The following is a 24,084-nucleotide window of genomic DNA, read 5'->3' as shown; positions in this document are numbered from 1 at the left end:
TTAAAAGATAATCGTCCACAGCAATAATTCTTTACACTGCAATTTCGTCAAAGTTTTTATTGTCTTAATATTTTTCTGGCAGTTCAAATCTGTCAGTGACACTCCTTACAAGAAGCACGGGAACACGCTATCTTTCACAAATGACCATGAAAAGGCTTGGTCAACAAACTCTCCTTCCCTTCATGAGCTCCTGAATGGTCATCCTGGCCCTGTTTTTACAGCTTCACAAAGCGATAATCCAAAAACAGCTCCCATCAAGCCCACTGGTGGGCTAAAGAGAAGGGAAACCACACCACCCATGGCAAATTCATCATGGACTATGGCCATCAGTTGTGGCTAAGATTGCTCTCTTCTAGTGCTCAAAATGGCTGCGCTGCAGCACAAGGCAGTTTATGGACAACTGCCTGCTGCCATGCACTTGGACTCCAAAAAGAGAGAGAGAAATAAGTGAAATACACAATTCTTCATTTTGACCTGAGGTCTTTTTCGTGGTCAAATTGATGCACTCTTGTCCTGAGTGATGGTTTCTATAGTGACTTTGAGCAAAATGGAAGTTAAATAAGATAAGAGCCCAGGCGATTCAAACAGTTTAGGTAAATGAAAAAGAATCTGGTCACTAATGACAGTGTATCCATGTTTCATTGAGGGGCTACCTGTCTCCTAGCAACAGTTGTGTTGTCAGCATAGAAAACCTGGACACACTGGTAGCTTTATGCACCAGGGCATAATTACAGGGGTAAAGATTAGGCCAAGGGTTATCTTTAATTCAGTGGTGTATGTGTGTGTGACAGAGAGCATGTGTGTGCTTGCCGATGTGTGTGCCTGTATACACAAATCCTGCATAAGCTACCATTTAAAAACAGAGCTTCTGTGTTAGTGTTACCTTGAAAGCAGAGCCAGTGTTTTGAATGACAAAACCTGCAACCTTTAGTGTTTTAGCTTGACCTTCTTATTTGTATTTAAATTGAGGACAGACAAGTCATTTTAGGGTCACTTCCAGCTTTGCATAGTTGAGATGGAAAGGTCTCATGTAATTCTTTCAGCCTCATTCAAAAGCCTACAAGTGGACCATTGACATTGTCCAAAACATGCTTCATAGTACAACTGAAACATTTTGGTTCCCATTATCTTCACAAGGGGAAAGGAACCCAAAAAGAGATAAGTCGAAGGCTATTTTTGTAACTCCTCTTTTGTGTGTTTGGTGTTGCCTACTAATGATTCTTGATTGGAGTCGCAAGCTATCTTGTCCAAATTAGGATCGTATTGAGTGTGGACTTGACAATGTGGAAAACAGAGTCTCTCCAGAGATTAATATGAATCTTTCAGATGGTATCAGCCACACTGGATGTCTGTTGAAAACATTTGAAAGGCGTGCTTTTTAAGTTTTTGTATATCTCTGAAGCATTAGTCATAGTTTTAGTTTTGAATAATTTTGTCTTCTGATTTCAAACTAAAAATAAAGACAAGTTGACTTCCTGTTTTCAGCTGACAGTTCTCATACATATCAGCTGGTCACAGACACTATCACTCGATAGCTTATCAATGCTAACAACATGAGTTGGTTGAAAGCTGACGATTTTGTTTTAAGCTTACAGATCTTGAAGCCCTTTGAAATACAGCCATCTAAAAAAGAAAGTTTTAAAATGATTTTTGCAGTATAGGAAAAAACTATATCCATTCTTTGATTAAATAAGTTATAGGACCAGAAACAAACAGACGTTGTGAACAGTGAGATGTCGTCTTTCTCGCCGATTGCATGTACACAGACACGCCATCAGGGCTGAAAGCCGAAAGCTCACAGATTCGGATGCGTCGGGTCTGCGCTTTGTGTTTACGTTTTTTTTTGCGCTTGATTCTGATGCTGCAGGTTTTGTCTCTCTCCAACCAAAATTGACTGAACCAGCAGCAAAAGAAGTTTCAAACGACGCTTCACATTTGCTAAACATCGTCATGAATTCCCTCTTACTTTTGCTGTTGTGCTTCCACCATGATAAAAATCACACTTCCTGCACAGCTCTCTCTCTTGCTCAGTATATTTCAAGAACAGTTTCCCATCTCAAATCTCTGTTTTCTGCATTATTTGTTTGCTTTGTTCACCCAGCCCTAGTGAGTAGCCTAGGCCCGACCAGTGGTGTGTCTAGAAAATTTTTGTTGGGGGGGCCAGGTAGGGGGACAGATTTGGAGAAGGGTGGCAGATGTAATTGGCAAATCTACCAACCGTTAACCATCATTCAATAACCCTATAAACCTAATAACTGAATTTGCTTTTGACTCTTATTAGAATGAGGTTCTAACCACTACGGTGCAAAGTTTTTAGATACTGCGTTGATGAAGTACAAGAGATACAATCAGCGCTTTGTCAGTGTTTATTCAGTATTCAAGGACAGCAATATTTGCATAGTATTTTTACGGACATATAGTGCACATATGTTTTGGGCAAAAACATTTTTGAATATTAAAATACAAACATTTTTAACATACAATTGCCAAATTAGCCAATGCAAAACTTAATCTGCCTATTAAAAAAAAGAAGATAATCTTCTTACAAACTGGTGTTTGATTTTGAAACAGGAAAAAAGTGGGGAAACAAATGAAAAGACTAACATTTGAATGAAACCTGAAAGCAAGTAAATACTTTCTATGCTGCCTTATGGTAAACTTTGGTAATATTGATGTATAAAGAACAACACTGGCTGATGATGAAATTCAGTCAGCTGGCATGGTGACACTGCCAGTATTAACCTGCAGGGTTGGACTGGGACAAAAAATTGGGCATTTTGACTAAAGACCGGCCCACCAGGTATTAAAGCCATAAAGCCTTTGAATGAAAACAAACGCTGTTGTGACAGTGATGTACACTGTCTTGTTGGTATATGTATGATTTCTATAAATTTTACGTCAGATAAAAACTTTGTTCGCAAGATTCAGATAATTATTTAATAAAAGCGAGATATTTTAAATGAGAATAAGTAAGAAAAGTATTTCTTTGTGCCCCCCTTTCCCTGTTAATGCCCTACCTGGCCCCCTCGCATAACTTTGCTAGATCCGCCCCTGCACAGTTACCAGCTGTCAGCTACATAGAAAAGGATCCTGGTGTTATTTGTCTCTCAGAAACAGTTCATAACTTCCCTTCAACTCATTCATGTCACCTAAAAGGTAAACCTGTTTCTCCATCACCTGTTCAGCTCTGATGATTCAGTAAGGACATCTCCTGGTTTCATCTGCATGTTTCCCTCTCACCAGATATACAAACCGACATCATGACCAGCAGCTTTTACAGCTGTGGCTCCAACAAACATCAGCTGATACTAGAAATTAATATTAAATAAATTATAACAACAGCTGATCAAGCTTAAAGGTGCTGCTGTTGTTTAGCACGACATCTGCTGGCTTCCTCTTTCTGGCGCAAAGTGGGCGATAAACAAACAAGAGAGAAAAGCCGATCAGCTGATCATTGATCAGTTTCATGATTGAAGTAGCAACAGGAGAGAGAGGGGAGAGAATGAGAGAAGAAGAGGCAGCTGTGCAGCAAAGACAGAATAACTCCAGCTTTGTGTCTTTTTTTCATTCTAGCTGAAGTCCGGGACAAACTGCGTCTCTTCTCAGCTCAATACAAAACTTGTAATATTGTCTCTGAATGAGGGACCATTCCATTTTTAAGGAGCCATTGGCAACTCTACTAACTAACCTTATGAATAAAATAAAGTTCACTATCAATAACATCACAGCACCCACCCAGCTGTATAGAAACTCCATCATGCTAGCTAGTACGCAGTAAGAGTTATTGTAACTGACTGTAAAAAGTCAGCACAACGAAAATAAACTCCACCTAAACTTGGTTTATATCTGACCCAGATAGACTGCAGCTCATAACTTCTTACCTGAAGTTCAGTTCACCTGACACTCGGACTGGCGGCTGCCTCGGGTCTCTCCTCCTCCTGCCTCCCCTTCCCTCATCCACCTGCTAGCCGCCGTGGAAGCTCCGCCATGCTCGATGGCCAGTCCACCTATGTTAAACTGTTAATCTTTCGCCGAAAAACTGTTTTCTGTGATGCTGTCTTTCGTGCTTGGCTCTCCTACCTTTGCTAACATGATGCTCATAGCGCAGAAGCCGATGCTGCATTCACTTACACTCGGATATCTGAGTTTCACTGTGAAAACATAATCGTACATTTGATATTTCATTGGATTTTATTGTTTTGGCTTCGGGGTGGCACCTGGGGTGGCCAGTCTGGTTGGGGGGGTGGCCTGTGCCGGCCACCCCGCTGGACACGCCACAGGGCCCGACAGAAGTGGATGTAGCCGTGGGTAATGAGAAAAGATGAAAAGTACGATTGATGACTTTTTCGTTAAGGCCTGATCCATCTGAAATTCATAGTCAATGCTCTGACACGGAGCCATCACCCTCTGAATGCTGTGTATCCAGAAAACACATTATATGCCGCGATAAATGCACGGCCCAAGTGTCCCCTCTCCCCACTGCCTTTCAGCAGCAGGCAGCAGCAAAAAGGTTGTCAGAGGAGGCCAAGATGATGATTAAGTTTAACATAGTCTACAATATTGCCAAAGAGTGCCAAAGCACTTTAAGCACAAGCACTTTGTCAGTAACTTATCTTTCTTGTAGAACTGTTCTACAAATAAAGAACTTTGTGTTGACAAGACTGTTAGTTAATCATTTACAAATCAACATTGTCTGTATGGACAGCAATTAAACAAAATAAAAAGAGAACATGTAAAACAGTGGGGTTAAGCGATGCTGTTGAAAAATTTGGGTGCACCTAACTTTTGTGCTAGTGCACCTAAGAAAAATAGTTAGGTGCACCAGTGCAACCGTGGCAAAAAGTTAGTCTAGAGCCCTGCTGGGACATTGCAACACCTTTTCTTTTTCATCTTTTCTTTTTTAGCCATTATGCTGGGGATTTGATGGTGTGTTTGTGACCACTGTCCTGTTGTGGGACCCAATTCAGACCAAGCTGTAGCTTTTGAACAGAGGGCCTCACATTAAACTCTAGAAACTTTGGTATACAGAGAAGTTCATGGTGGACTCACTAACCGCAAGGTGCCCAAGTCCCGTGGCTGCAAAACAAGCCCAAATCATCAACCTCCATTTCCGTGCTTGACATTGCGTGTGAAGTGTTGATATATTCTGTTTTAGTCAAACATAGTGCTGTACATTATATTCAAACATTTCCATTTTGGTATCATCTGTTCAAGGACATTGTTCCAGGAGTCTTGTGCGCCCATGCTCTTTTAAGAGAGCAGAAGCTTTCTCCTGACACCTTTCTGGAGAAATCAGTACAGCAGCACTTTTCTTGTTGCTAATAATAACTCACTTTGGAGCTTGCTAAAGAAAAAGACACTTGGACAAGCAAGGCAAAGGTTACATTTACATGTTGTTTTCAGGATCAAACTTCAATTCTTACCACTTGAGAAATGCAGTAAACATAACTCTCCATTTGGCTTTCGTGACTTACTGGGCAGTATGTTTAACATCTAACAACATAAAATCAAAAACTCTGATGTAGCAAGTGTACAAATAACCTTTCTTGATGTCGCCCATAGCAAAAGGAACTGCTGCTGGCTTTAAAACTTGAGTTAGTTTCCCTTTAAGAGAAAAGGTGAAAGAAAGAGGAAAGTAGCAGTCTTTGGCATTTCAGTCATGTAAGTTCGATATGCTTTGCCTCGACCTTTCCCTGTTCTGGAAAAAAAAACAACTGGCTGAGCTTCAATTATGACCCACAACACTTTCTGTCTCTCTCTGATGCCTGCTATCTCTGTCTCATTTACCCAGAAAGTACACGACCACAGTAATCATGTGACATGAGCATGTCCTTATGATTATAGAGAATGAGAGACTGTGGATTTGAACTCTGTCATAGGGGGGCACAGGCCAGTGTACTCTTAATGCTGGTCTGAAGCTGGGAACAATGGTGATGGTTTTGTCAGGAAGGGCATCCGTGCATAAACTCTTGGCCAAATCAAACATGTTGATAATAACACATTGGTTGAGGTCTGGGTGCTGTTGGTCGACACCACCCAGGCTGGGTGTTGGTGAAAACTAAATATAGGGACTATGATTAATAAAGGAGGAGAGAGCTGGCTGATATGATAGAGAGAAGAGGGATGCATTATGTGTAGGAGGCCAGGAGCATTGGAGCATTCAAATTTTTCCATGGTATAGATAGAAAGCAAAGAAAGTGGGATAGTCAGTGAGGAAGAAGAAAGTAGACAGGAATACTAGGAGGTTAGGTAAACACCAAAGAGAGAGGTTGCAAAGGAAAAGGCTTATAATGATCTTCATGTGATGCTGGACACTAAGGAAGAAGAAAGGGGCTTGCATCAATTAACTAGACAGAGAGATTGAGCTGGAAAAGGATGGGTAACAGTTTAGCGTGACTAAGCATAGAGATAGAAATGTACTAAAGAGTGAAGAGATTGTACTGAGAAGATTAAAGAAGTACTTTAAGGAGCCAATTAATGAAGAAATGAGAGTGAAGGGGATGAATAAAGGACAGTTAGCAAATCAAGAAGTATAGTGGATTAGTAAGGTGGAAGTAAGGAGATGTCCAGGAGAGAGGGTAGTGGACTTTTTAACCGGACTGTTGAACTTAATGTTGGAGAGAATGCCTGAGGAATGTAGACTGCTGGAAAGGGGTACAGTTGATGATACATACGATGAAGCTATGGAAAAGGGTTGTTGAAGCTAAGTCAAGAAAAAAGGTGATGATCAGCAAGTAGCGGTATGGCTTCATGTTAAGAAAGAGAACAACTGATATAATGTTTGCATTGAGAGTGTTGATGGAGATGTATACCGAAGATCAGAAGGAGTTGCACTATGTCTTTGTGGATCCAGAGAAAGATGCCAGGAGAGGAACTGTGGTACCGGATGAGGAAGTCAGGAATGGTAGAGAAGTATGTGAGGGTAGAGGTGGGATGACATTAGGGGTCGGCTCTGAGTCCTTTTTTGCATTGGTGATGGGCAGGGTGACAGATGAGGTTAGGCAGGTGGCTCTGTGGACTATGATGTTTGCACATGACATTGTGATCTGTAGTAAGAGAAACAATTTAAAGAGAGAATGGAGTGGTGAAGGTGTGGTCTGGAGACAAGAGGGATGGAAGTCAATAGAAGCAAGACAGAATGCATGTGGGTGAATGAGAGGGACACAGGTGTAAGAGAGGTGTTAGAAGCAGTAGGGAGCAGAGGCAGTGAACCATCCAAAGCATTAGACAGTGAAGAAGAGAGCTGAAGAAGAGAGTGCAGGCCATGTGCAGTGTTGGGAAGTAATGGAGTACATGTACCAGCGTTACATATTTAAAATACAAAATATGAGTAACTGTATTCCGTTACAGTTACCGTTTAAAAAGGTGGTATTCAGAATACAGTTACTTTGTTGAAATAAATGGATTACACGGTGGTCTTTTCCTGTTTCATAAGTTAGGCTATGCCCTCTCTACTTTTGGTAATTCTACGCGGGTGGAAACCCAAACCAAACACGTATTAAGAGGCTCTAATGCCTGGGTCTCAATCTCGCGGCCCATGTCACCTCTACTTGCGGCCCACATAATGACATGAATAAATATTTTTAAAAATTATTATTCAAAAGATTATTTAATATGAAGGCAATAGGCAGAGTGTTACAGGCATAGCCCTAAAGAATGTAGCCTCATGGGCAGTGTAGTCCGTGCTGCAGGGAGAATGGACTGCCATACCCGTTATGTGTCTGTGAGCGAGGGAGGGAGAAAAAGGAGAGTCGAAAAGTAGGAGTTGTCACAGACCAGAAACTGGAGATGGAAGCATGTAAATATAATAATAACCACTGCTGCCAAAAAGAGTGCCTGATGAGCCCAGTTGTAAGTAAGCTATTAAGACTCGACTGTACACTGTGTTCGTGTTTTCCTCCAAAACAATAAGCTCGTTGGAGCAGCCTTTCAACGCCTCTCTCTGTCTCGCACTGGCAAAGTTGACCCAGACAACAAAGTAAAGCTAGTTTTCAGCTACGAGCCCGACATGGAACCGACATATTAGCCAGAGGTCCCTTTACTACGGTTCGGAGCCGTGAACCTGTTTCATATACGCGCGGAATAGTTTTCTATACAAGATCGCTGCAAAAAGTGTAGCCTTACCTAATGTCCACCCTACTGTTACTCATTTTATATTAAGATTTAAAAATCTAGTTGGTATTGGTATGGCAAGTAGCCTTCAGTAATAGTAATAAATCACACAGCAATGGTGCATTCATGTAGTTGTAAAAAGCATGATAATATATTAAGTAATCCAGAGTATTCCGAATACGTTACTCTCGTTGAGTAACGTAACGGAATATGTATCAAAATACATTTTGGGGCATGTATTCTGTAATCTGTAGTGGAATACATTTTAAAAGTAACCTTTCCAACACTGGCCATGTGGAGTGGGTGGAGACGAGTGACAGGGGTGATGAGTGATAGAACGATAGCAGCAAGAGTGAAAGGGAGGGTTTACAAGATGGTAGTGAGACTTGCTATGATGTATGGTTTGGAGACAGCGACACTGACAAAAGGATAGGAGGCCGAGCAGGAGTTGCCGGAACTAAAGATGTTCATTGAAAGTGACAAAAATGTAAAAAGATTAGAAATGAGTACATCAGAGAGAGAGCTGAGGTTGAGCAGTTTGGAGACAAAGTCTGAGCAAGGCTGAGATGGTTTAGACATGAGCAGAGGAGGGGGAGTGGATATGCTGGACGAAGGATGCTGAAAATGGAGCTGCCAGGCACGAAGAAAAGAGAAAGACCACAGAGAATATTCATGGACGTAGTTGAAGAGGAAATGCAGAGGGTTGGTGTGACAGAGAAGGATACACCAGAGAGAGGGTGAGATGAAGGCAGACGATCCGTTGTGACGACCCGTAAAGGGACTGGTCGAAAGAAGAAAAAGAAGAGACAGACTGTAGAGATTAGTTAACCTACAGTATAACAAAATATAATTAATCCAAAATACCAACAGGTAGTGTGTCCAAAAGTATAAATCTTTGACATTTTCTTTCTGGATACAAACTTTTTGCTCCTCTTGATGTCTGACACAGAGTGCATGAGCAGAAAGAAAGTAAGGGTATTTTTTATTTTCAGTGGGCGTCTCTATAGGAGTCTGAGAAAGGAGTCACAAAGAAAGACGACAAATAACAGGTGGGATGATTGTCTCCATGTCAATACTCTGTAAAGGTTATAATTCTCTGATTCCAACTTTCAAAGGATTCATTATTGTTGCGTTGGTGGCTGTAGCTTCTCATTTAAAGTTTTCATCCCAGTGCATATCCACAGTTGATTGGCAGGTCTGGTTGTTTGGGATGAAAGAAAGGCAGGACAAAAAAATATAGCGACATAAAGAAAATATGGGATGTGGGGGTGAACTGTTATTTACCATTATACACAATAAAGTGAAGATTAAGCATCACTTCCTGATGTAACCCCACCTTGCGAAGCTCACCCAGAATTGGAAACCCCTCAAGCCTTGCCTGCTTCAAATAAACTTGCATAACAGAAAGATGGAGATGCTTTTCTAGCTGAAATGTAAAATAGAGAACCTAAAAGCACCTTTAAGAGATGGTTGCTTCATTATTCAAATCCCTAACAGGCAAAAGAGAAAGAGCTGGGAAGTGTCACAAATTCTGATCAGACACGATCAAAGAGCATTATACACCGCAGCAGCTAAATGCAGCTTCACTCCTTGGCACTTCTGGGTCAGGGAGCATTTTACTGTAGGTCTGTGTGCATGAGAAATAAGAGGGGAAGAAACAGAGAAGCGTAGCATTAAGAGAGGGCTGGCAACACTTCTGCAAGTCATTTGGCGAGTTCTTGCACTTACGCTGTGCCTCCCATCTTTGCATTCTTGTATCGGGTGCTAGTTTCGTTTCCCTTATTATGAAAGCCTTCCACACACCTGAGCTTCCTGTGCTTCTTGATTGGCCCCAGATGTCCACATGGAGAATATGTCGAACAATGAGTGCACTTGGAGCCCATTTCTTGCAATTTCTCTCCTCACTCTGACTCAGCTGCTCACAGCCAAGAAACAGGCACCTACGGCAGGGCTCTACAAACAGAGAGAAAATGAATTCTGTGATGAAAAAAAGAAACAAAGCTCAGTAAAGGTGCTGCTATATCACTGAGACACATTAGGAATGCACAAGGGGGGTCTGGAATAATTCTTGCAGTTTCGAAACAAATTTAGGTTGAAGTGTTGTGTTTGGACAGAAGTCTGTGTGAAACTCACTGGCCTCAGTCGCTTTTCAGCAAGTGCAATATGGTTAGAGGTGATGTTACAGTTATGCTATATCGGCTCTATGAGAGCAAGAAGAGCAAGCACCGCTCCTGAGGAACAATTCAATTTAATTTATTTATTTAAAAGGGACAGTGCAGTTTAATATGGTTCTACTACACTAATTTACCCTTGTCCTTGTCCCTTGTTGTTTTTTTACATCCACAATCCACAAACTAAATTTACAATATTCAGTGAAATACAGTACGACTTAAAAGGTTGGAGACACCTTCTCATTTAATGGTTTTTCTCTATTTACATGAATATTTACGATGTAGATTTTTAACTGAAGGCATCAAAACTATGAATGAACACATTTTATGTTGTAAACAAAAAAGTGTGAAATAACTCAAAAAGTGTTTTATATATTGTTGTTTCTTCAAAATCGACACTCTTGGAATTCTCTCATGAGCTTCATGAGGGAGTCACCTGAAATGGTTTTCCAGCAGTGTTGAAGGAGTTCCCGGAGAGATGCTGAGCACTTGTTGGCCCTTTTGCCTTCACTCTGAGGTCCATCTCATCCCAAACCATCTTAACTGGGTTTAGGTCAGGTGATTGTGGAGGCCAGGCTATGTGGCACAGCACTCCATCACTCTCCTTCTTGGTCAAATAGCCCTTACACACACCTCCAGGCTGGAGGTGTGTTTGGGGTCATTGTCCTGTTGAAAAATAAATGATGGTCCGACTAAATGCAGACTAGATGGGATGGCATGTCACTGCAGGATGCTGTGGTAGTCATGCCGGTTCGATGTGCCTTGAGTTTTGAATAAATCCCCAACAGTGTCACCAGCAAAGCACCCCCACACCATCACACCTTCTCCTCCATGCTTCATGGTGGAAACCATGCATGTAGAGACCATCCATTCACCTTTTCTGTGTCACACAAAGACACGGTGTGTGAAACCAAAGATCTCAAATTTGGACTCATCAGACCAAAGCACAGATTTCGACTGGTCTAATGGTGTTTCTTGGCCCAAATAAATCTCTTCTGCTCATTGCTTTTCCTTAGTTGTTTCTTGAGGCCTGATTCTCACAGTCTCCTCTGAACAGTTGATGTAAAGATGTGTCTGCTACTGGAACTCTGTGTGGCATTTATCTGGTCTCTGATCCAAGGTGCTGTTAACTTTTGATTTTTGACGCTGGTGACTCGGATTACTTTATCCGCAGCAGCAGCGGTGACCCTTTCCTGGGGCGGTCCTCATGTGAGCCAGTTTCCTCATTGTGCTTGATGGTTTTTGCGACTGCACTTGGGGACACATTCAAAGTTTTTGCAATTTTCCCTGACTCACTGACCTTCACTTATTAAAGTAATGATGGACTGTAATTTGTCTTTACTTAGCTGATTGGTTCTTGCCATAATATGAATTTTAACAGTTGTCAAATAAGGCTGTCAGCTGTGTACCAACCTGACTTCTGCACAACACAACTGATGGTCCCAACCCCATTAAGAAGGGAAGAAATTCCACAAATGAACCCTGACAAGGCACGCCTGTGAAGTAAAAACCATTTCAGGTGACTACATCATGAAGCTCATTGACAGAAGGCCAAGGGTTTGCAGCGCCACCAAGAAAGCAAAGGGTTATTTATAATTTTTTCTGTGCTACATAATTCCATATATCTTGCTTCATATATTTGATGTCGTCAATAAAAATAAACAACAAAAAAAACCCCTCCAAAATGACAGTAATGCCACCAAACAAGCATGTGTGCATTTTGTAAAGGACAATGATGGCTAAAGATTGATGACAGCTGACAGAGTGAGGATTTGGGTTGATTCATTCAGGGGTTTGTGACTGATAGGTTAATAACAGGACAAATACTGTTGGCTCATTAGAAGTGGGCAAAAGACAGATGCTGGCTCCAGAAGTCAAACAGGAAAGTGTCTGATCAGTCCATTACAGTATGGTATAGATAATGTGTACAGAAAGCCAAGAAAGTACAAACACAGACAATTTACAGAGCATTTCCTTCAGAGTAAATTGATATTGAAAGCGAAAACTTAAAAGCTTTGTACTATTTTCAAGGGCATTTGGGTCAAAATCCTAAATTCCCCTGTGATTTGTTAGGGTTTCTGAGATGTCAGCTGCAGAGTGCAGCTTGAACTGCTTTTCTTTTCAGCACTTGAGTGTATGATATTGATGTGCCATTTACTTGCCCCTTTTCACAAATGTATCACCTATTATGGCTTATGAAGGCACAGTTTCTAGAACAGGAGGAAGAACAACAAGCATGTCTGACTAGGTTCTCTTACATGTTGTCAAGACTCTTTATGCACGACTTGTACTCTTCATGAGCTCAGTGTGATTTCAGTTCATTTTGCATTCATCGATTAACACCGTTTATGTTGTCATTAGTATTGTCTTTGTCATTAGCGCACATTCACTTCACCAAATCAGTAAAATCAGCAAATCAGTAAAATCTTACAATAATAAACAAAATCCTGTATGTCTGTGTGTTTCTTCCTTTGTCCACAAACTCTTCCCAGACCATTAGTAGTTGAGCAACCAAATTTCGCACACAGGTAAGTCTTAGGGACTCACAGCTTCTTATCACTATCAAGCTACCCAGAAAGAACTGGGTAGCAAAATGCTAAAATGACCTGTTTTTTAAACCTGTAACACCTTAAAAAACATCTTAGAATGTTTTCTCATCTAATTTATGTCCACAAAAGTTGAATTATGCATCATGTTGTCATGTTACCTAGCAACCACCTTGCAATGGGTTAAAATGACCCATTTTTACACTATAAATAACATCTGCCACCCCCTTTTCGTTTGCTTTCTTAAAGTGATTAACAACAACTTTGACAACAACAAAGCAAGTACTTTACACACACACACACATTAATCAATTATACGTGTGTGTGCGTGAGTGAGTGAAAATACTAATGCAAAGAAATAAATTAGTGCTGTCAGCGTTAATCTCGTTAAAATGATGTTAACGCCATAACCACATTAACACGGCAAATCTCCCTTAGCGAGTGGCTGCACGGCGATAACGCTTTAACGAGCTAACCACATTAACGCGTTGACAGCGCTAACTCACTAACGGAGATTTGCCACGTTAATGCGGTTATGGCGTTAACCTCATTTTAATGAGATTAACGCTGACAGCACTAAAATAAATACATCAACAAAGCTGATAGTTGTGTATACCATATGTGTAAAAAGTTTCCATCTATGCAATATATCAACCAATGCATTATATCAAGTGTATTTTAAAGATTACGTTGCCTTTTATCGTAGTTAATACAGTGATCTTGACGCTGGTGGCTTACGTGCAATATTCCGGGCATTTATTTTTAAATATAGCATTATTCATTATATTCACCAATTACTGAGTACACAACTTAATAATCTTGCAAATATCATCCACAATTGGTAATGTGGAAAGAATATATGTAATATCACAGAGATCAGTAACCAAAATAATAAGTCAAATTAAATATTCAGAGACTAAGACAAATATCTTTTGTCATAAAACAAAAATAGATCAACATCCCCAACAGAGGAGAACTTTTTTTCTTTTTTTTTCTTCTGCCTCAAAGTACAATCAGATGCAAGTGAAAGATATTAGTCTGATGACTTGATCAGACTTTTTGTTTTCACCATTTCTATCAGATAATCATTTCCGAGTTAATCTATCAGCCAGCCAAGAAGTGTTGCTTACTGAGCCAAAACCTCTGCTTTTTATCCGCAGACATGGCACAGTAGTCTAATGTGATATGTATGAATCTGAATTAGTTTTTAATCAGCTACTTTGTACTCCTATAAGGCATCAAAACAAAACTCCAAACTTGTCTTTTCGTGCATTTCACTTTTGTGTGGTATTCATGAGTGATCGCATTACACCAAATCAGCAACACAAAGACAGAATGACACAACAAGAGCGCAGCCGAGTTGAACAAGTAGAACAACACCAGTTCTCAGCCAGAGCATTGTCACCTCCTATGGGCACGTTCTAAAGGTTGAGAGTGATGAAAAGCAAAGTAACACCCCTGAGGCTGCCTCTGAACAGTGCCTAGAGGGGAGCAGAGTACTGCACTCTCAGCAAGTTAACTAGAGTTCAGAAAAACTGCGGCCTCCTGCCTAAAAGTACATTTAAAGAGTTTCACTGCACTTGTGAGTTGTACTTAGTTCTATAAAAGAATTACCCAAAGAAAATACTTAAAATGAAGTGTGAGACTTTACATTTGAAAATGCAGATGCTTTTCCAACACAGACAGGAAACTTGGATGTTATTTTTTGTAAAACTTGTTTTGATAGTCACTGGTGGTTCAGAACACCATAGAAAAATAATTCAAAACATGATGGGGTTTTTTATGTGTCAGACAATCAAAGCTGAATATAAAATAGGGTTAAATTCATGCACTTTTTTAGAGACAGCAATTAAAAAAAAAAATGTGTATGATTTTCGTCAGTTAGTAGGGAGAGATAAAGCCTCGCTGTCAACGTGCATGTCTAACTTCCACCCATATCTACTGTAACACATGGTCAGGAATGGAAATGATGGTTGCCAGTCTGGAACAGTTTAAATGTTCCTGAAACATCTTAAACATATGAATTAACTCCTTTACTCTCGCCTTTTCCCCTCTCTTCTGTGTAGTCTGTCAGGATTGCAATGTTTTGGGCTCTGATGAAGGCTTTGGTTGCAGCAACGACAGAGTAATTAAAGGGATTGATTGCAGCACAGGGAGAAGCAGTAGTGTGTGTACAAGACAGTGGAGACTCACTGAGTCACACCGATTTTTTTTTTCTTTTTTGGGGGGAAATAAATCAATTCTACTTTATTTCACAGACATTTGAAATTATAGTGTTAAATGTACCAAGTTAATCCTACAGAAAACCCTTTATGCTGTGGAAAGCTAGAAGAACATGTGAAAGAATAACAGACAATTGTTGTGGCACTATGTGACAAGGCTTCCCTAAAATGAAGGAATACACTGTTATTTAAAACAGTGCTACATATGCAGTAGTAATATCCCTAAGACTAAAGGCTACATGAAAAGTATGTAGGGATTTCCTTAAGTTGTACAACTGCTTAAAGTTTTTGGTTTAATTTCCAGAGAGAAGCTTCCATCCAAATAGGAATAGCTCTCATCAAAGGCACATCCAAATGCCTTTAAAATGGGTTAATAAGGAAACAGAAAATGTTTCAAGTAAAGTGTATTTTACAGTGATCTAAAAAAAAAAGAAAAAAAAAGCAATGCTTTTTTTTACTTGATGGTTTAAAGTGGATGTGAATACTTAGATCATTGTTAAATATAAGGACAGGGAAACACAATTCCTCATTTCCCTTTAGTGGCACTCCTTCCAACCATCTGCGGGTAAAAGATTATCATAGATAGCACAATATAACCCACTGGTGAAGTCTCAAGGTGAGTGTTTTCATCTTGGTGAAATCTGTCTTAGGCTATAGTCACACTAGCAAAAAGAGGTGTGTAACCAAAATTACAATAACCACGTGCAATTAATGTTCAGTTCCCACACCTCTAAAATGGTTACTTCAAAGATAAGGACCATATCTGAGACCATTTGAGGTCATTAGCTATCTTCAAACTGACTTGGTGAGTCAAAACGGCATAAAACTGGGATAAAAGAGCAAGTCAGGTTGCTATCTGTTTCAAACTGTGTAAACTGTGTGAACTATGTCAAGATGGCACTTACTGTACATGCAGTCAGTTTGCAATAATACAGCTCTAAGTGTGACTAAATCTCTTTTTTTTCTGACCTATTTTTGATCATGAGCTCTCTGTATTGGTAAATAAGTATAAAGAGTAGTGAAATCATCAGAAGTTCAAAATCAATGAATGGAATAGAGAGAGGGAGCATATTTCATTGGCTGCTTGTTAAATCCAGAATTTGAGCCAGAACCCAGAAAAGTTCCATCTGTCTATTGGTGCCTCTGTGGACGATGACCTCTCAGGATTTACTGGCCCAGCTTTGTGTCTTCAGCTCTTACCCGCTGCCACCTGCACAGTTCACCTCAATGACTGAGGAGGTAAACCATGGATTTACAGCCCCACATCGGTGTTTTGTTGGGTAGGTTGATGGCTTTAGTTGAAACGGCAGAACCACAGCCCAGCTGTCTGCACACCACAGCGGCATGTGTCAGGTCCCAGACTGCAGACTCTGTACTCACCGGTTTTGTTTCATTCCCGCTATTGACGAGCAGCTTCCCAGCACAGACAACGTAGTCATCTCCATCTCTGAGTACTCCATTGTCCAAAATCACCAATACAGCTCTAACTGTGACCAAATCTCAAATATGTTGCCATCTACATCAGGCGAAGTGCTGTACCAGAGCCAGGGGTTGATTCGGAACACATCAGTCTGATTCTCGCAGCTACAGACTCAGCCAGACCTAATCGGGGGAAATTTATAATGTATAAATGCATAAACAAACATGTGCAGCCAGTTCATTTCATTAATGACCAGCATCCTAGCAAGAGCAACGTGTATTTGCAGTTCAAAAATAAGAGAGCGAGTAATGTGCTCAGTGCAGGCACAGGTTTCATGCATGTGTTTCTCTCTGAAAACAGCATGGCAGCTCGGATAAATGAAAGCAGGCTGGAGGAGGATCAATATGTTTATGATATAAGGGTAAAGTCTTCTGTAAGAAATTGCTGGGGACTGTGTGTGATCCTGCAACTCTCTTGATTTATCCAGAGAGTTGCTTTACCACACAATGTGTAGAAGGTCTTTGACGTGCAGAAGATCATCACCTGACTCTGTGCCTTTGGTAGCTTGGTGGCCCTGAACAGACAATTTCATTTGCAGGCTTTTAGGGATAATACCGTTCTGTCTGTATGTGAGGCCGAATGTCAGGTGGTTGCGGTAGTCAGCAATCTTAAGTGCTGTTTGCTCATACTCAGGTAGCCCCTTGAAGCCATTGCAATATAACAGGCATGACTAAGGAAAACAAGAAAATAGGGGTGCCAAAAGTTTCTAAAAAATGCTTTTTTTGGATGAAAACACTGCAGTAAAGTTGTTGACACATTCAGTAAGATGACATATTTGAAGGAGCCAGGATGCCCTCACCGGTGGATGGCCTGCTGCACCTCACAACTGAAGAAGTGAGTATCCAGGGAATATTTCTGTTTTACCTGCATTCTTATTATTTTTTTGACAAAGGAAAAAAATCCTTCTCTAAGTGGACACATCCCAAAAGTGCTTTTCCTAAGAAAAGTTCACACTACTTCATTAATCTTTCAACAGTCATCTGGGAGCGGGACAGTGGCTCTGGCCAGAGGCACTGGAAGAAGGAAAAAGAAGAGGAAATTGTCAGGAAAATAGTCAAAGAGACAAAGAGAGAGAATATATGAATACTTTCATTAAACATTGTAGCATCATTTATAAAACCATGAAAAATCTGCGTCATTTTCCATTTAATGCAAAGTACTTTAGAGCTTTTAGCAAAGTTGGACTGATGATAGTGATGTTTAGTTTTCATTCATTTTTTTCAGTTATGTACAGTGCTCTCTATTTTTAACTATTCTCTGTACATGTGTGTCCACATTCCTGTATGATAGATCTGAACACTTAAGTTGATGATATTCCACTTAACCTTTGTGATGATCCAGCTGATGGTTGAACATAAATCGAATAGAAAAGTTTGTGCAGTGGTTTTAAAAGGATCCAAAAATTTGTAATAGAAGCAGATGTAATACCAACTAATTTCCACAGTGATGCAAAGGTTAATTGTGATTTTGAGCGGTGGTTTCTTTGTACTTTGGCCTTGGAGAACAGTGACCTGTGTTTGGGCCAGGACTGATTATTATTGCTGAGGCTGGAATTAATCAACTCAGTAATAAAAAACCAAAAAACCAAAAAACCTGTCCTTTAACACTGGACATCTAAAAGGTGATTAAATAAATATGTAAATACAATGTTTTAGGGTTATTGGTTTATATTAGCTGGCATGGCAACAATGCTTAATAATGGGCAGAAGGTTTGATGTGTGCTTCAGTTACCCATTGAAATTCTCCTTCTCTCATTCATGAAATCATGATTTTTAAATAAACATCTTTAGTTCTTGGCAAAAAACCCCTTCTCATTTCACAGTATTCATTTTCACCATCACCTTGTTTTAAAAATCAGCAAAAGGTGTCATGAGAAGACTTTTATTAACAAATTAGGCAATCTAACTCCCACTGCACAAGGGTCTGGGGGATTGCATACTCCTATGATTATGGACCTGAAAAATAGCTTGCTTTGGGAAATGATTGGTTAGAGATTAATTTAATTTAACTTCCATTTACCTTCATATCTGCTCCACTCAGGAACTGCCATCACTTTAATGTGAAAATCTAAATTCTCAAAGGGACATTTGAAAATGTGAAGCAGTAGCTGAAAATAAAATGTCAAGTCTGTGGTGATGTTTTGGGCTGTTAGCACAAGTTACTGGCGACTGAATGTCCAATAAAGTGCAATAAGTGAATAATCTAACACTTTTTCAAAACTCCAACCAGAAACTCTGTAATTTTATTAAGTCCTAAACTCATGAGGAAGGAGGGACACTAAGCAAAGCATTTGGTACCACACCTCTAAAGTTGCAGTTGGATTTGACAGTCAAAATGAAAAGAGAAAAGACTTAAACCATCAAAGAGGTGCCACTGTCCAAACAGCATTACAAATCATTGAAAACCTGTACTGTTAGCTGCTGCCACTGAGAGTGATGCCTAGCAAACACCCAGTCTTTCGAGGGTGGAAAATAACGTGACAGTGAACACGCAGCACAAACTCTTCAGAATGTCAGCAAATACTAAGAAGAATATTATCAAAGACATTAGGCATACTTGATATATCAGGATGCCTCAAATCTTGGCCCAGAGAGACCTGTCACTATTTTCAAAGCCGAAATGCCAAAAACTGAAGGCAGCTGTGATGTGGCCATGTCTCATTTCTGTCAACAGGAACCTGGAGCTAAAGGATCAGATGTAAATAACTGCCACTGCTCAAACATGCTTCAAGACTGATTATTATTCTCCTATTGTCAGGATGTAGAGAAAGCACAATTCCCAGTTCCCTATGCTATTAAGTTTATCAGTGACTGTTACAGCCAATGAAATGTCAGAAGCAATTGAATTCGGAGGAAGAACATTGTTTCACGTCTTTGTATTTTCTATAAACTGCTGTTCTTCCATGTTAAGAATGGCATAAACTCAGATGACATTTGATCTCATGCTAATGAGATACCTTTGTGTAAGTCGCTGAGAATTGCCCCTGTATTTGCCAGCCTTTCAAAAATACTAGAAAAAGCCTTCACTATACTGTAGTGGTTTTGAGTTTTTATGAATATTATAGAGCATCAATAAAGACTCAAAGCCACTTTAGTATAGTGGCACTGTATATATGTAGTATAGTGGCAAATATCTGGTAGACATAAACATCTTTCAAAAAACCTGAGAAACAGAGCTGTGCTTAGTGGCCAATGATAGAGGCCTAGAGATCAATCAGTTTCCCTTTGGCAACCACTGGTTGCTAGGGAATAAATGTGTATCTGGTGACAGGTTGGCAAGTGGTTGCTGGATGTTGCTGCCTGGTACTAGGTAAAATTAGTTGTAATGTGGTATACAGTGCTGCACAAAAAATTTCCTTGCAATTCATTGGTTGCTAGCAGGTCACCACAGTCACCCATATTTTGTATGGAAAATACCCACTTGTCTGCAAAGACTTGCCAACTACTCACTGAGAGAAGTGAAACTTGTAAAAGTGCAATGGAAACCAGATAGAGAGGCCGTTAGTCTTCAAAGTAAAAGTAGCTGGCAAGTGTTTGGATACACCAGTGGGCATCTTCCATGGAAACTACCGGCAAGTGCAGCAAGCTGCTTGTGAACAAAGCGATCACAAAGAGGTTTTTCTTTATAACATTTCACCTGGCAAAAGCGAATCAAGGCAATCAGGCAATAAACATTTCTCCACAGAGATCAAGGAGTCACTGACTGGTCTTTGGTTCGGTGTGACTGAGGCCTTGATAATCACTGCTTTTACATTTTAAATTTTCTGGGTAGGCACTGTAAGAGTTAGTTATAAGAGTGGAAGAACCAGTTTGTACATTATTATATCCAAGAATCAATAATACCATCCTTGGGCATGCAAACACTGGAAATCATATCAAACATCCAATGAAAGTCTGAATGAAAAATGAGTCACTTTGCTGTAACAATATTTTCCTGAAAGGCATTTATAGCATTCATAGTATGACAGCATTCACATATGTAAATGTTAAATCTGTACAGTTGTATTGCTACAGCAATCTGTTACAGTGGTCTTTGCTCTTTTGCAGCTGGTTAGAGCTGCATTTATCTGACCAAAGGATAGTGTCAAAGCAAAACATTACATAAACTTACAAGAAAAATGAACCCTGCCTGATAACTATCTTCCCCCAAACACTTAAGGGATCTTAGGGATTTAGCAAATTACCCCAAATGATATTTTTTGTTGTTGTGATGACAGCCTCTAAGAGAAAAAGTCTCACTATCAGAAGAAAAGGCATGTTCAGTTTCCCAGTTTTCCAGTGTCTTCACTGAACTGCTGCCTGTCATTGATAGCTAATCATGCAGAGCAAAATATAGGTCAGTTGTGGCTGTGTGCCTAATTTCAGTAGTATACCGCTGAACCATAAACTGCTTTTCCCCCTCTCTATGTACTCAATCATTTATGCATTCACTTGCTTCCAACTGTAACGGTTATGTCCTGAAAAGAAAAATAATGCTATTTTCATGCTGAATTAGGAAGTTGATAAAGTGCCAGCGGTGGATATTCAATAGTGTTTCCAGCTGAATGTGACCCTGTAAGTGGTGGCCAGTAAAGCAGCTTTGAAACACAGTATGAAAAATACAGCTTTTTTCATTTTGCCTTTTTAGGGTATATGCAAAAGCCTGGGAAGTAGCAACAATATGTCACTGCAAAGTATTCTATCACAAGGTGGCAACATTTACAAGTGTTACACATACAGACAAACAGAACAAAACCTTTGACATTTCTGAGAAAATAATGGTTGAAATAGTTGTTGTAGTGTTTGCGATGCAGAAACACAGATTCTGACAGCTAAGCTAGTCAGAAGTCACTGGAGACTCACAGGCACAGTTGGTGGTACAATGACAACTTTGTCTAGCTTGTGTGAACTTAGTGCTCTTGGAGCATAATTTAGATTCCCTCCGGGACAGTGCTGCTTTCGCCTGCAATGCGACCAAACTCACTTTGTGTCTGCGGGTGGCTGTGGAATTAGATTTTTGTCTTTACTGCTCTGTGCTGTCCACGGTCTTGATTATTATTCTAAGAGAGAACCATATCCCAGGTTGATACATATTTCATGCTGCTTGTGTGTGCTTGTGGAGTTCTCATCTGTGATGCATGAGCCCATTCAATAATATGCTTCACTTTTTGAAGGTAATATATTTATTTCTAATCCCAGTTAAAGTGTATCTTTTCCCCCAAACTCACCACACCCACCACTATGTCCTCTGCACTGTTCACCGTTATTCTGCCTGTGGGGTTTTTCCTCCCCTTTCTGCTTTTTCCTGCTGCCTTACAAGTGTTTTTCTTTTGTTTTAATAAAACATTTTAATTCACGAGATGACATGGTGGTGTATTCATTAGTGCTGTTGTCCCACCACAAGAATATTCTGGGTTCAAATCTGCTGTCTGGGACCCTTTTGTACAGAGTATACATGTTATCCCTGTCCCTGTGTATCCTCACTTTGGTACTCCAGATTCCTTCCATAGTCCAAAAACATGCATCTTAGGTGATGCATGGTAACTGGTGATTCCTAGTTAGCTGTAGGTGTGAATGCAAGGGTTAATGTTAGTCATGTTGCATTAGTCCTACAGCTGACTGGCGACCAATCAAAGCTGTACCCCGCCTCCCATGACGGCTGGGACAGGCTCCAGCACTCCTGTGACCCAGAACTAGATGTAGAGAAATACTGGATGGATGGGTGGATGGTTAATGAGCGTCTGAATTCTCATGGGAGCTGGCAACATGGAAGAAATATGGTTAAAAATTAAAGTTATCTAAATCAGAATCACTATGTTTACTCATACGATGTAGTCATCAGTCAGCCTGCAGCATTTTCAAACAGTACTCAGGCACATATGTGCTTTAAGCTAAAACCAAATGTTTAAACACGTCCTTCAACTAGAGATGAGTTACCGTCTAACAACTTGTACAAGCATTCATGAAAAGACGTATTTAGTGTTTCAATTAAAAAAGCCTGGATGGAGTCCATATGGAAGGCAATATGGAGTTGACATATCACAAACACACCTCACTTTTGACCATGAAGCTTAAGTCTTGAGGTTTAATATCAGATTTAAGCATTCAAATACTTTTCATTGGCATCATATCCTCTAAGGCCGGTATTATTTTACCTGCCAAGTTGAACATCCATCCATCCATTCTCTGCCACTTATCCTTTTCAGGGTTGCAGGGGAGCTGGAGCCTATCCGAGCTGTCTTTGGGCGAGAGGCAGGGCACACCCTGGGCAGGTCGCCAGTCTGTTGCAGGGCTAACACATAGACACAGATGTGTGTCTATGTGCCCATTCGCACCTATGGGCAATTTAGTTTCCAATCAACCTATCCCCACTAACTGCATGTCTTTGGACTGTGGGAGGAAGCCGGAGTACCTGGAGAGAACATGCAAGCTTCACACAGAAATGGTGGAATTGAACTCAGGACCTTCTTGCTGTGAGGCAACAGTGCTAACCACCGTACAGCCAAGTTGAACATCACTGGCCAAATAAACTCTTGATACTTCAGATCCTGTTTAACAATTTTATTTGGCATCGGACTAGTTACTCCTCAAGCATCATTAGCCTATTGATAATGACCATCAATAACCAGGCCAGACAAAATATAACTGAACCTAACCTCCTATATTAAGGAATTAAGTTCAATGGACTGAAACTTTAATTCAGATCAAGGCAGTGAACTCTTGAGGGTAGCAAGTCATTCTCTGACTGCATTGTCCAACATGGTAAGCACTATCATTGATCCTTTTGTAGTTCAGATGATACAACATAGTGAGGTTATTAAATGACACATTATTTTACATGATGTTCTTTTCTCTGGCAGGTGTATTTGTTATTTAAAGAATTTGGATGTTCTTAATCATTTGTGGAAATGCCACTGAAAAGACATATTTCTATTTAAGGAGTGTGTCTTTTAATTTATACCATCTAATAAATAAAAAGACTTCATTACACAAAAACCTATTAACATTTAATACACCCAGCTCTCCTTTCTAAATCTTTTTCACCTGTCCTCTTCTCTAAATTCGTATTGCCTCCCTTGAGTATTATCTAATTTGTTGAAGAAGGTATCTCTTGAGGTAAACAACCTCTCTGAGCCACCATCCACAGGTATCCATCCTTATCAGTGGTCAGCGGGGCGTCTTGCCCACTCAACCCACCTACCTTACTGACATTCTTCTCAACTCTTTGACTGCTTTCACTCCCACTTTTTGACTTTCCATTTGCAGTAATATTTCAGGGTCCTGGGTCTTATTCCCAGAGTTTTGAGTTTTAGAACTTTTAAATTCTGTTTATTACTGATGCCAAGGAGGTTATGCTTTGGGGAGTTTTGCGTGTGTGTGTGTCATTCTGGATGTAAACATGATAGCGTGAAAGATTTTGCATGAATTCTGATAAAACTTTGTAGAGGTGTAGAGTGGGGTCATGTTAATGAGCCATTAAAATTTGGCTTATATCCACCACGGTTTAAGGTCAACTTAAATATTTATTGATCTAAAATTGACAACAGCCTTAGAAACTGTGATTCATACAGGTGT

This window comes from Oreochromis aureus, linkage group 22 (genome assembly GCF_013358895.1).
Source record: "Oreochromis aureus strain Israel breed Guangdong linkage group 22, ZZ_aureus, whole genome shotgun sequence".
NCBI lineage: Eukaryota > Metazoa > Chordata > Actinopteri > Cichliformes > Cichlidae > Oreochromis > Oreochromis aureus.
The sequence above is the reverse complement of the archived record's forward strand: the minus strand, read 5'-3'. Positions refer to the sequence as shown.